Source organism: Paramisgurnus dabryanus, chromosome 5, assembly GCF_030506205.2.
Source record: "Paramisgurnus dabryanus chromosome 5, PD_genome_1.1, whole genome shotgun sequence".
In the NCBI taxonomy this organism is placed as follows: domain Eukaryota; kingdom Metazoa; phylum Chordata; class Actinopteri; order Cypriniformes; family Cobitidae; genus Paramisgurnus; species Paramisgurnus dabryanus.
Window position 1 is genome coordinate 307,429 of NC_133341.1, and position 11,785 is coordinate 319,213.

General features: G+C 42.4%; 1 pseudogene; it reads left to right on the forward strand.

Annotated features, from left to right (window-relative positions):
- The first annotated feature begins 3,204 nt into the window (after positions 1 to 3,204).
- On the forward strand, positions 3,205 to 11,520 carry LOC135774105 (uncharacterized; annotated as a pseudogene).
- The last annotated feature ends 265 nt before the right edge of the window (positions 11,521 to 11,785 follow it).

Below are 11,785 nucleotides of genomic sequence, written 5' to 3' on the forward strand. Positions count from 1 at the left end.
GCGAGTAAGGGAGGACTCCTGTTCAACACAAAAGACCGGTCTTCTAAAACAAAGGTAAGCAGAAACCTGTTTTATCAAATTCTGCTATTGGACATATACCAAATTAATTGTGTTGATAAGGAGATCCAAACTGAAAGTAATAATTGAATAAAAGATCAGATTGAAAAACTTAAAAAATATATAAGGTTGATAGAAAGAGAGAGAAGGGTTGAATGGTCCCTCGGGTTTGAGTCCCGTAAAGGTAAATTGTGGTTGGAGTCCATTAATGTATTAGACATTATAAAGTACCGATAGGGTTGAATGGTCCCTTGGGTGAAAGCCCCATAAAGGTAAATTGTGGTTGGAGTCCATTAATGTATTAGACATTATAAAGTACCAAGTGGGTTAAAGTCCCTCGGATGAAAGTTCCGTAAATTATTTGTTTATCGTTTACTTTGCCTGGGTTGAGTTGTCCAATTTGAGTTTTTGTGATTAATCGTGTTGGTGAAATTTTGATGTATTGCTTTGACATATTGCTGTGAAGTTGTTATTTTATGAAAATCATATGAAAAATGGCTGAATTTCAGAAAGAATGTGATGAATATGGTTGTTCGCCAGTATATGTGCAATGGCAAAAGGTGATTAAACTTATGATGGCCCAGACAGACCCAAAAGATGTTAAGAAAAGACAAAAAGAGGTTGAATTGGGCTGGAAAATATTGAGAGATGAGAATTGTTGGGAACCAGAAGAGAAAAAAAGGGTTCCATTCAGAGATGAGGACTCGAGATTGAGACTCGGACTCGAGTGCGACTTAAGTCACACACACAGTGACTTCAGACTCGACTTGAGACTCGACCCTCAAAGACTTCAGACTCGACTCGGACTTGAGCCGCGCGACTCGTGAACAATGTTTATTTTTAGGAAACGTCTGATAAGCTCGCTGTCATAGCTCCCTCCGTTACCTACAACCTGCCCACGACGTAACACGTGACGTATTTGCTCCACGCGCGCGGCCGCGAACATACATGTCGACTGTACCTGCTGGCAGCTGCTGCTGTGGCATTCATCTGAAGCTCTGGGTAGTGCTGTGACGGATCCGCGGTTCAGCTCACATGCGATTTGCGGATTAATATGCAATTTAAATAGGGTAAGATTATCATTAACGTGTTTCTAAGGCTTGCAATTGTTTAAATGGTTAAACAATTTAACCGCAAAAAGGGGCTCAAGTGAGCAGATTTCTGTACGCACATGCGGTTCAGTGTATCCGGTCCGGCTCCAGTCAGGTCCAGAGTTGCGCTACTTTGTGTCATACTGTACCTGCCGAACTGCGCGATCCGATCGGCGTATGAAATCAAATTAATACTATAGCGGATCTAGAGTGACTGGGGAGAAGACTGCTGTGGCGCCACAAGAACCCACAGGCGAGTGACAACAAAGTACTGCGAGAGCGATTTCAGTTATCACATGGAGAAATCTGCTTTGAATCGCTCTCGCGGTACTTTGACATCACCAAGAGGTCTGCTTAGCGCCAAATGAACTCGAACCTGCAGTGTAGCTGCTCACGCGAAACTGTAAACAAACAGGAATTGTCCATATGGAGAAGTGAACGAGTGGAGCAGTGCTTCAACATGAAATCCGAGAGTTAACAACGCACATGTGAGTAAACAACATTTAAATCATCAGTCCAGTTTAATAGATAAGGTTTCAAGTGCAATAAAATAAGCCCGTGATTATATCCTGATGGTTTTTAGCTGCCTTCAGCATGTTTGCTTGTGCTTCACAGTGTTAAACTTCCCTTCTCTGTGTTCATTTATATATCTACGTTCAAGATGTATATGATCTTAAAGTTCTGTGAGGAAATTCATGTCTGCGTTGATGTTCAGTTCAGACTTGCAAATTAAAGATAATTTTCTTCACTTTGGTTTTGGTGTCTAATATTAGGCTACATGATGGTCTTGTAATAATAAAAGTAAAAGCCTATTTTCATTTTTAGAAAATGCTTGTATTATATGCAAAAAATAAGCTTTTTATATCAATGACTATGCAAATTAGAGTTAATTCATGGTCATCTTAAATGTGTATTAATTAAAAACATTTACACCATTAAATTACACATGGTAATGTTATCAATAGTTGTCAGATAAGTAGTGGATATTTTTCTTCTTCAATGCATGTGTTAGCCACAGATTGAAGATTGTAAACAGTTTATTTAATTTTAATTAACAGTTGAGTAAGTTTTGGCCCCGAGTTAGATGTTAATTAACACTAAACCAGTCTAAAAATCAGTCCAGTTTCCCCAGCTGTAAACCCATTTGCTGTTAAACTCTTTTTTTTTCTTATAATAAATTGACATGTTGATAACACATTCAGTTTATGTGTTTATGAGTACACTTTCAGAATGCTCTGTTACATGAAGATCCATACTGTATGCATCTGTGAGTGGTGCGTTGCGCTGGGACGAGTGTCATAAGGGTGAGAGGAAAAAATCACAGTATACTCACTACAAAAATCTAGACTACACCACTGACCTTACTTAATGTGCAACTTTGTTTTTTTATAAATGTTTATAATTTCTTTTTGTTATTAGAGTTTTATTTGTTACAACGAGACTTGAGACTTGACTTGGACTCGAGCCCAGAGACTTCAGACTTGACTTGGACTCAAGCTCAAAGACTTCAGACTTGACTTGGACTCGAGGTCAAAGACTTCAGACTTGACTCGGACTCGAGCTCAGAGACTTGTGAACATCTCTGGTTCCATTAGCGCCGATTATTTTTGCTATGGAACATAGAATTGTGCACAAAATCAATGAAGTGAAGGGTAAAGGTAAATGGTATAGAAAGGAAAAAAGGATTAAAGACTTAGAAAAAGAATTGAGAATGTGGACCAGAATGGCATTGGTAACAGCCGCAGCTCAGGCCATTAGTAAGAAGAAAGGGGAAGTTGACAGTGGTGCTGCTGCCAAGCAACAGGAAATAGAACTAGGAAGCGCTCAGCCAATACCCCCCGTTCCGCCCACAGCTCCGCCTATAACTCCTCCTAAAGTAAAACCACTTTACCCCTCCCTTCATACACCTCCTCCTTATGAGAAGGAATCTGTTGTAATTCCCATGCAGCAGCCAATGATGCAAGTGAATGGAGGTGAATTGGACATAGACATGGGGGAATTAAATGGTCTTAGGAATTAGTTAGTACAATTAAGAAACATAATTCTAAAACAAAACATGGCAAACAAAAGGGCCATCAGTGAAACAGGGAGTGCAAATGAAAGGGCTCTGAGTGAAAATAGTGTAACACAACCAGTTGACAAGAGTAAAAATGGAGGGTAAAATAGTAGCAGTCACAGACACAACAATGATGATAAGGGAGAAAGTGACTCTGAAAGTGAAGATGAAAGTGTAGTTAGTGTTTCTTCATACAGACGACTGGTACCAACACCAGGAAGACCAAACACGTCAACACTAGCTAATAACCCACACGAGACCGAGACTGAGGTAAGCATGCCAATGGATGTGAAAATAGAGGGCAAAATGATCATAACACAGGGCTCACCTCCAATGGCAAGGGCATCTATACCACAAGGTAGTGGGCCAGGTAGACAGAAAAAGGGGTTAAGAAAGCCTGCAGGAGAACCATATGATGGGCCAGCGAGCAACACCAGATCCAAAGACAAGAGTAGGGTAGACGTAACAGTGGATGAGGTTTTCCAGGCATGGATGATGGAACAAGAACAGCCAATGAGGTCAGAACAGCCTGCAAGGTCAGGCCCATATTCCCAGTTGGCCAGTAATAACATGCCTCTGATAGCTAAATCGGGTGGTGACAAATACCAAGCTTGGTCTCATAGTGATTTAACTGCCATTATGAGTAAACTCCCACCTATCACCAGTGGTGGCGGCAGATGGTTAAATAAATTAACCACGCTATGTCATGGCACAGTGCTGGCTTTGGGTGACATCAGATGCCTGTTAGGTCAGATCCTGACCAATGCACAAGTAAAAGATTTTGAACAAAATGCCAATATAATATTGCATGACAATGACACGCCATATACCACTGTGAGCACTGCAATAGGCAAGGCTCTGAGGGCTCAGTTTCCTACTCCACCAACCGTATACCAAAATATTAAATTTAAAATCAAACCAGATGAGACAGGTGCAGCATATTATTTCAGATGCACAGCTGAATGGGAACAGCTAACTGAAGAGAACGGTATTAACAACCCGGTCACCAGGGATGTCTTTAGGTCAGCAGTAATGGCAGGGGCCCCACCCAGTGTTAAGCAGATCATGGAAAACAACCCAGACATTGCTGCAGCGACAAATGAGGTATGGGAGAGACATCTCATATATCATACAGATAGAGCCCTTGAAAAATCAAGTAAAGAGCTAGCTGAGGTAGATAAAATAAAAAATGAGCTCCTAAAACTGCAGCTAGAACAGGCCAAACAAGCAAACACAAAGAAGAAGCAAATGCCACAGCAGGCCCAACCAGACACCACCACAGGTTCACCTAATGCACCACAAACTACCCAATACCCCAATTCATATCCCAATGGCCCACAAGACCCATATACAGGACCACCATATAGAGGAAACCCATGGGGAGGGTATCAGCAGAATAGGGGAGGCCCAAGGGGTAGGGGTGGAGCAGGTAGGGGTGGTTATGGTGTAATTGGTATGAATGCATGTTATGTGTGTGGACAGGAGGGTCATTGGGTACGCAATTGTCCCATAGCATGGTCACAGCCCCAAAATTCCAGTGCTAGCTCACACAATGGACCACCTGCAGGGGGATGGGGTCCCCGAAGAGGTGGGGCCGGCCGTGGAGCTGGTGGCTATGGCAGGGGGTCACCTAGACAGCACAACCTCCCACAACCAAATTTTATGGCGCCTATGCACCCAACATGGGGCCAAGGGGGTGGGGCGGAGGAATGACGAGGCACACAGGAAACCACCATGAGGGGAATGGCTGAGCCCAGGGACGGATTGGCAATCTGTGCGTTCTGGAAAAGTCCAGAACGGCCGTTCAACGGAGGGCCGTCGCCCGGCCGATGGCAAAAAAAGTCTAATAAAGCAATATGAACAGCCAACAGCAGAGGCACTAATAGACCCTTTTACAGCTCACGTGATCAAATAGCCTGAGCGCGCATTTGGGCAACGGAAGTGGTGTTATTATTCCCCATTGGTTCTAACGTGGTAGCAACTCAGAAAGTTTATTAAAACGGTTTCCCAGCATCAAATTGTCTGGTTGTTGCGTTTGGTTGCACAAATATAATATACTAATATACGTATATATGTACCTGGCAACTTTATTTTTGGCCATCTGCTAACGTCTTCTATCCACTCCCCTATAGTACACGGATCTGGTAGCTGTGTTGAAAATGTTCATAAAGTCAACTTTTTTAAAATAACTTACTGTTTGTGTTGCTTCACTTTTGATTCTTACGATACTTCCGTTGCCTAAATGCACGCGCATACGCTGCCACGTCATCATTGTGTACAAACAGTAAAAGGGTCTATACGATCACTTATATGCTGCTACGTGTAAAAAAACAAGGAAGAATCGGCCTACTAGCCGTGATTGGTCCACGGATTCCCGGAATTCGCGAGCGTCTATGTTTGCGAGCCTGAGCATCCACAGCCTGGTCATGATGAGGGACAGACCGAGTTTAACTTCACATCAGCAAGAGCTAAGTGCCAGTAGTAGCAGGACACGTGACATTATAATATAATATACACGATATAAAAATAAATAAAACTCACGTGAAAATTAACGTAATGCGCAACTAGTGTTAGAGAAAGACGTGATGTGAGTGTGTGCGCACGCGTGTGTGTGTGTGTGAGAGAGAGGCTGCGGGCACGATTGAACAGTGGAAACATAAAAACAATACATACTCTGTCATTTTGTTCATATGGGACATAATTCAAACGGCAAAGTGTTTGCTTATATTTGTATACAGTCGCAATAAAACAAAACATTTTGCTTTTGTCAAACTGTAAACTCTTGTCAAACTGTAACCTACAACTGTCATCTAACCAAAATCACACACAAAGCAAAAAATATTTATCCAACCCCGTTTAAAAACAGTCTGTGGGTGGACATTCATCGTATTGCGTTTTCATTTCTTTCATTGGCTAAATAATTGACCAAATATTAGTTTAACCAAAAAATCCTAGCTTGCACTTTCTGTCTGTCTTCCATCAGAATTCAGTTTTTCCTTGTCTTTCATATTTGTGTTTAGTATTGTGGAATTGGCAAAGACCTGGTGGTTGTTTGTGAAAGCTGTACAGACAAAATTAATAGGCCTAGCTATTTTCATTATTTCACAGCCTTATTTTACATCAAAGTTTAATATGACATGGACAAAATATTAAATATCCTTGTCTAATAGTCTGACAGTATTGTGGCATAGTATCAGGACATCCTTGTGTCTGTTGCGCACGGCTAGGGGCGAATGGCCGGATGATGGGCCTATTTGGGAAAAAGTCCAGGGCTGTTTTTTAGCCCCAGTCCGTCCCTGGCTGAGCCTCTCATGGAAATAGTGGTAAACGCTACACCACTAAAACCTCTAGTGGACACTGGAGCTACATACAACCGTAACTAAAGGCACCATAGAGCCAAAACATCTTAGTAGTAAAACGGTGGATGTGATGGGTTTCTCTGGTGAAATTGAAAAGTGGCCATTAACTAAACATTTACCAACCACAGTAGCTAACCAATCTGTTTCACATGCATTTCTGTATTCCTCCAATGCACCTATTCCTTTACTTGGTAGGGACTTACTAATTAAATTAGGTGCTAGCATACTATGTTCACCGGACGGTGTCATAGTTGGGTTTCCGGACGGAAATACCATAAATTGTTCATTGGGTTCAACAGAAACAGGAAACCAATGGATGCTAGTGGGGGGAAAATATAAGGAATTAGTTGACATCTACTGGGCAGAATTAGAAACAGACTGGGAAGATGAAATGTCTAGTAACAGTGTAGTGACCCTATACAACACATATAAGCCCTGGATACAAGACATAGCCCATAGCAAAAGATACGCGAAATTAAACAGTTGTCACCTGGCGTTGGGGTTAGAAACAGTTGTCACCTGGCGTTGGGGTTAGAGTTAGGTTTGGGTAGGGATGTCATTATGTAAATCTAACCTTAAACCGACGCGAAATTGGTAAGAAAATAGGAGAAGAGAATGCAACGGACGTAATAGTATTGAAGCCCCAGTTCGTCAAAAAATTACGCGAAAGGTATACCCTCCGCGTCACATATTGACGAATGGTCAAGTGTCGTCAAATATTGACGAAATGGGGTGAGACTGGGTTGTTTTATGACAGATTTGATACCATCACCTATGAGGAATTGTTTCAATCTATTGAGGGAACTAAATGGAGATTAGTGGGTAATGGCATTATGATAGGGAATCAGGGCGTGGCAGCTCCAATCATCTTAACAGAAGAACAAAAAGAATGGTACAAAATGGCAGACACAGCCGCACCACACATCTCACTTGCGTTACATCCAAATCATGAGGCTAGGGAGCTAGGCAGCATGATAAAAAGATTAATGGCTGCCACTGATTGGGTGGAGACAGACATGAAAGGGGTGTGGTTTTCCCAAAGGCAAGATGCTTATTGGATTAGGCAGCACACAGAAGACATAGGTATTTTGAAGCATGAACAGCTACCTAGAAGCCATGGCAGAGAAAACACAGATGGCGAAGGGACAGAGGAGATGATAGGAAGTATGCCGCATGACTTATGGTCACAGGGCCCAACAGATGTAGGGTTTTGTAATATCACTCCTGTCACATTTAAACTCTCTAACACAGTACCAGTGTGGGTTCCCCAGTACAGAAACAAACCAGATGCAGAAGAGGGAGTTAGGGCCACAGTGGAGGGTTTATTGAGTAAACAAGTTTTAACTCCGGCAAGTTCTGAATGGAACACGCCCATCTTTCCAGTACCTAAACCCGGTACAAACAAGTATAGGCTAGTACATGACCTGAGAGCCATTAACAGTTTGGTGGAGACTGGAACACTGAATGTACCCAACCCATATGTTGCTCTATCAAATTTATCACCTGCACATCAGTGGTTTACGTGCATTGATCTAGCAAATGCATTTTTCTGCATCCCTATAGCTGATGAATGCAAACCATGTTTTGCATTCACCTATAGGGAGCGCCAGTACACCTATAACTGTTTGCCACAGGGTTTTGTTTTATCACCTGGCATTTTCAATCAGGTATTACAAACTGAATTACGTAAATGTGAATTGCCAATGGGATGTGTGCTGATTATGTATGTTGATGACCTTTTGCTAGCAGCCACATCCATGGAAACGTGTATGGAGGCAACAAAACTTGTGTTACAACAGCTACACAGGTCAGGGTTCAAGGTGAGTAGGGAGAAGCTGCAGATATGCAGACCATGCGTCAATTTTATGGGTAGGATGGTAACGGCACAGGGCTCCACACTGACACCACAACAGAGACAAAGCATCATGTCTCACCCAAGACCAGAGACTGGGTTAAAGACATGTTGTCATTTTTAGGCCTGACTGGCTTCAGCAGACAATATATACCCATGTATGTGTCTGCTACTGCACCTTTAAGAGCATTAGTGAGAGAACAGGGCATGAAAAACCTAAGGGCAGAGTTAATGTGGACCCCAGAGGCAGAATCAGCTTTCATTTCACTAAAAGCACAGTTGTCGCAGGAAACAGTGCCCATGGTGTGTTATATCAGAAAACAACAGGGGGAAGAAAGGTTTTGATGTACAGTAGTGTTTTGTTGGACCCCATTGAGCTGAGACAGCCAGCATATGCTCGCTACGCGGCAGGGTTAGCCAAATTGATAACAAAAACATCTCATATTGTAATGGGTCACCCGTTGACCATTCTCACTACTCATTCTGTAATGTCATTTGTCAATTCAACTGCTTTCACTTTCTCACCTCTCAGGCAAAGAAAGCTGGCCAAGATTTTGGCTAGCCCCAACGTCACATATGTGCATGAAGGTGTTAACATGGCTTACTTAATCACTGAAGGAGAGCCTCATGATTGCATACCATTAACTGAGAAAGCCAGCAAAATTAGAGACGGCCTCTTTGCAGTACCGCTGCCAACTCCCCCACCAGCAATGACATTGTTCACAGACGGTTATTGTTTCAGGGCATCAGATGGTACATTAAAGGCAGGGTTTGCTGTGGTTGAACAGGTTGAGGGTGATTTTGTGACTAGAGTGAGTGGTAAATTGGAGGGTAAGCAGTCAGCACAGAGAGCTGAAATGGTAGCTGTAACCAAAGCCATGCACTATGCTGGTGAAGAGAGGGTAACTATTTATAGTGACTCTGCATATGTGATAGGAGCTGTACACGTAGAGCTGCCTGTGTGGCAGAGATGTGGATTTGTTACAACAACAGGCCGTCCTATAACTCATGCTAGCGAAGCCAGAGACCTATTGCAGGCTCTGATGATACCCGATGAAGTGGCTGTGGTGAAATGCCAGGGACATGCTAAAGCAAACTCAGTTATTGCTTGTGGAAATGACGCTGCTGATTGCGCTGCCAAAAATTCTGCCGGGTACACAGCCACACAATTTGTTGTGACCTCAGACAAAACAAAATCAGACATATTACCACGTTTCACTCGTGAATATTTGATAAAGGAACAAGCTGGTTCCTCACCTGATGAAAAGAATGCTTGGAGAGACCATGGTGCTGTCCGTGCCGATGACGGCCTGTGGCAGGCCCCGGATGGGAGACCTGCCATGCCCATGTCACTCTGTGACTCATTGTTTAAACAAGTGCACACAGCGAGTCATGTATCTGACAAACAGATGTTACGTGATCTTCAGTATTGGTGGCATCCATTTTTGACGTCTATGGTGGCCAATTACATCAGATCTTGTGAAGTGTGCTGTGAACATAATGTGAAGCCCACTGTTAAGCCCCAGAGAGGGTATTTTCCAATCACAACAGGACCTGGGGATGAAATCATTATTGATTTCACTGACATGATAACTGGAGTAAGAGGGAAAAGATATGTTTTGGTGATCGTCGATTCGTTCACTGCCTGGCCTGAGGCCTATCCGGTAGGCAGAGAAGACAGCACAGCTGTCATCAAATGTTTGATAAATCATTACATCCCTAACCATGGTTTCCCCAGACGTGTGAGATCTGACAATGGAAGTCACTTCAAAAATGAACATCTCAGACAGGTTAAGCAGGCATTGGGTTTGACCCACAGCTTTGGGGCTGTTTATCACCCACAAAGCCAGGGAAAAGATGAAAGAATGAATCTGACTCTGAAATTGAAACTTGCCAAAATCTGTGCACAGACAAAAATAACATGGCTAGATGCATTACCAATTGCATTGATGTCTATCCGTTCTTCTGTTAACAGGATTTCTGGTTTCACACCTTTTGAATTGTTTACAGGTCGACAGTTTCCAGGCCCAAGGAATGCCTTGGTGCAGGACCCAATTCTGCCATTAACTCATGCTGCTTATTTTGACAAACTAACTGCTCTGATTAAACATTTTTCCTGCCAGGCTACCAGACAACGGGACTGGGACAACGACCCAGCCCCTAGCCAGGCTGATTGGGTGAGAGTGAAGGTGTTCAGGAGGAAGTGGAACGAACCCAGATGGTCCAAACCGCTCAGAGTGACTGCCAGAACGTCACATTGTGTGCAGCTACAGGGAAAAGGCGAAACCTGGTTCCATCTCTCTTCTTGTGTTCCATGTGATTCTCCTTCTAGGTCTCTGACAGATACAGGGGTGGACCTGAGGACTCAGGTCCAAGAGAGGGAGAGTGTTGAAGGTGAAAGTGCTATAAGTGCTAAAGAACAGAGAGAAACTGAACCAACAACATTGGTAACACCAACACAACATCAACAACAAAGCCAACAAACAGTTTGTAAAATTTTGTACAAAACAGGTGACCTTTTTTCCAGTCCAATAACAGAGTCTTTAGCACACTGTGTTAGTGCAGATTGTGCATATGGAGCAGGTATAGCCGTACAATTCAAGGCAAAGTACGGAATACAAAAGGTTGTAAGTCAAAACAAACACACAGGTGAATGTGCAGTTACTCATGAGGACGACGGCAGACTGATTTTTCATTTAATAACCAAACAAAACTGTACTGATTTACCAACATATGAGAATTTTACCAACAGCCTCAGATGCATGAGAGATTGGTGTGAGAAAAAAGGAATAACAAGTGTATCTATTCCCCGGCTGGGGTGTGGGTTAGATAAATTGGACTTCCATAAGGTGGTGGAGATCCTGACAGAAGTGTTCAGGGACCTGAACATCACAATTACGGTTTATTCATTGTGAATGTCATCTAAGTTTTAGTTTTTACTATTATTATCGTGTTACTTCCTTTTAATTTTGTATTAGTATTATCGTTTTACTTCTTTTACTATACTCCTACCTTTTATCAAGTATTAAGTTTAAGAGTGTTTTTTGAATTTAGCCAATAGGCATAAGTGTATTTTTCCACAGAGATGAAGCTGTGTGGGAATTGGAAGGTTCTGTGGGCCCTAGGGGTTATAACTGCAATTATAATTATCATGCTATTTGGCATAAACAATGGAGGTAATCTGAAAAATGACAAAAGGTCCAAAACAACATCACAAGATCAGTGTTTAAAGAGATATGGGGGAATTTAATTAAATTACATAAAAAATTCAAAGACATCATACACCTTTGATTTATGCAGTGTGATAGACTGTGGAGGGAAGAATAGCTCATGGAGGGGATATGATATATACTTGTGTCTGGATATTATG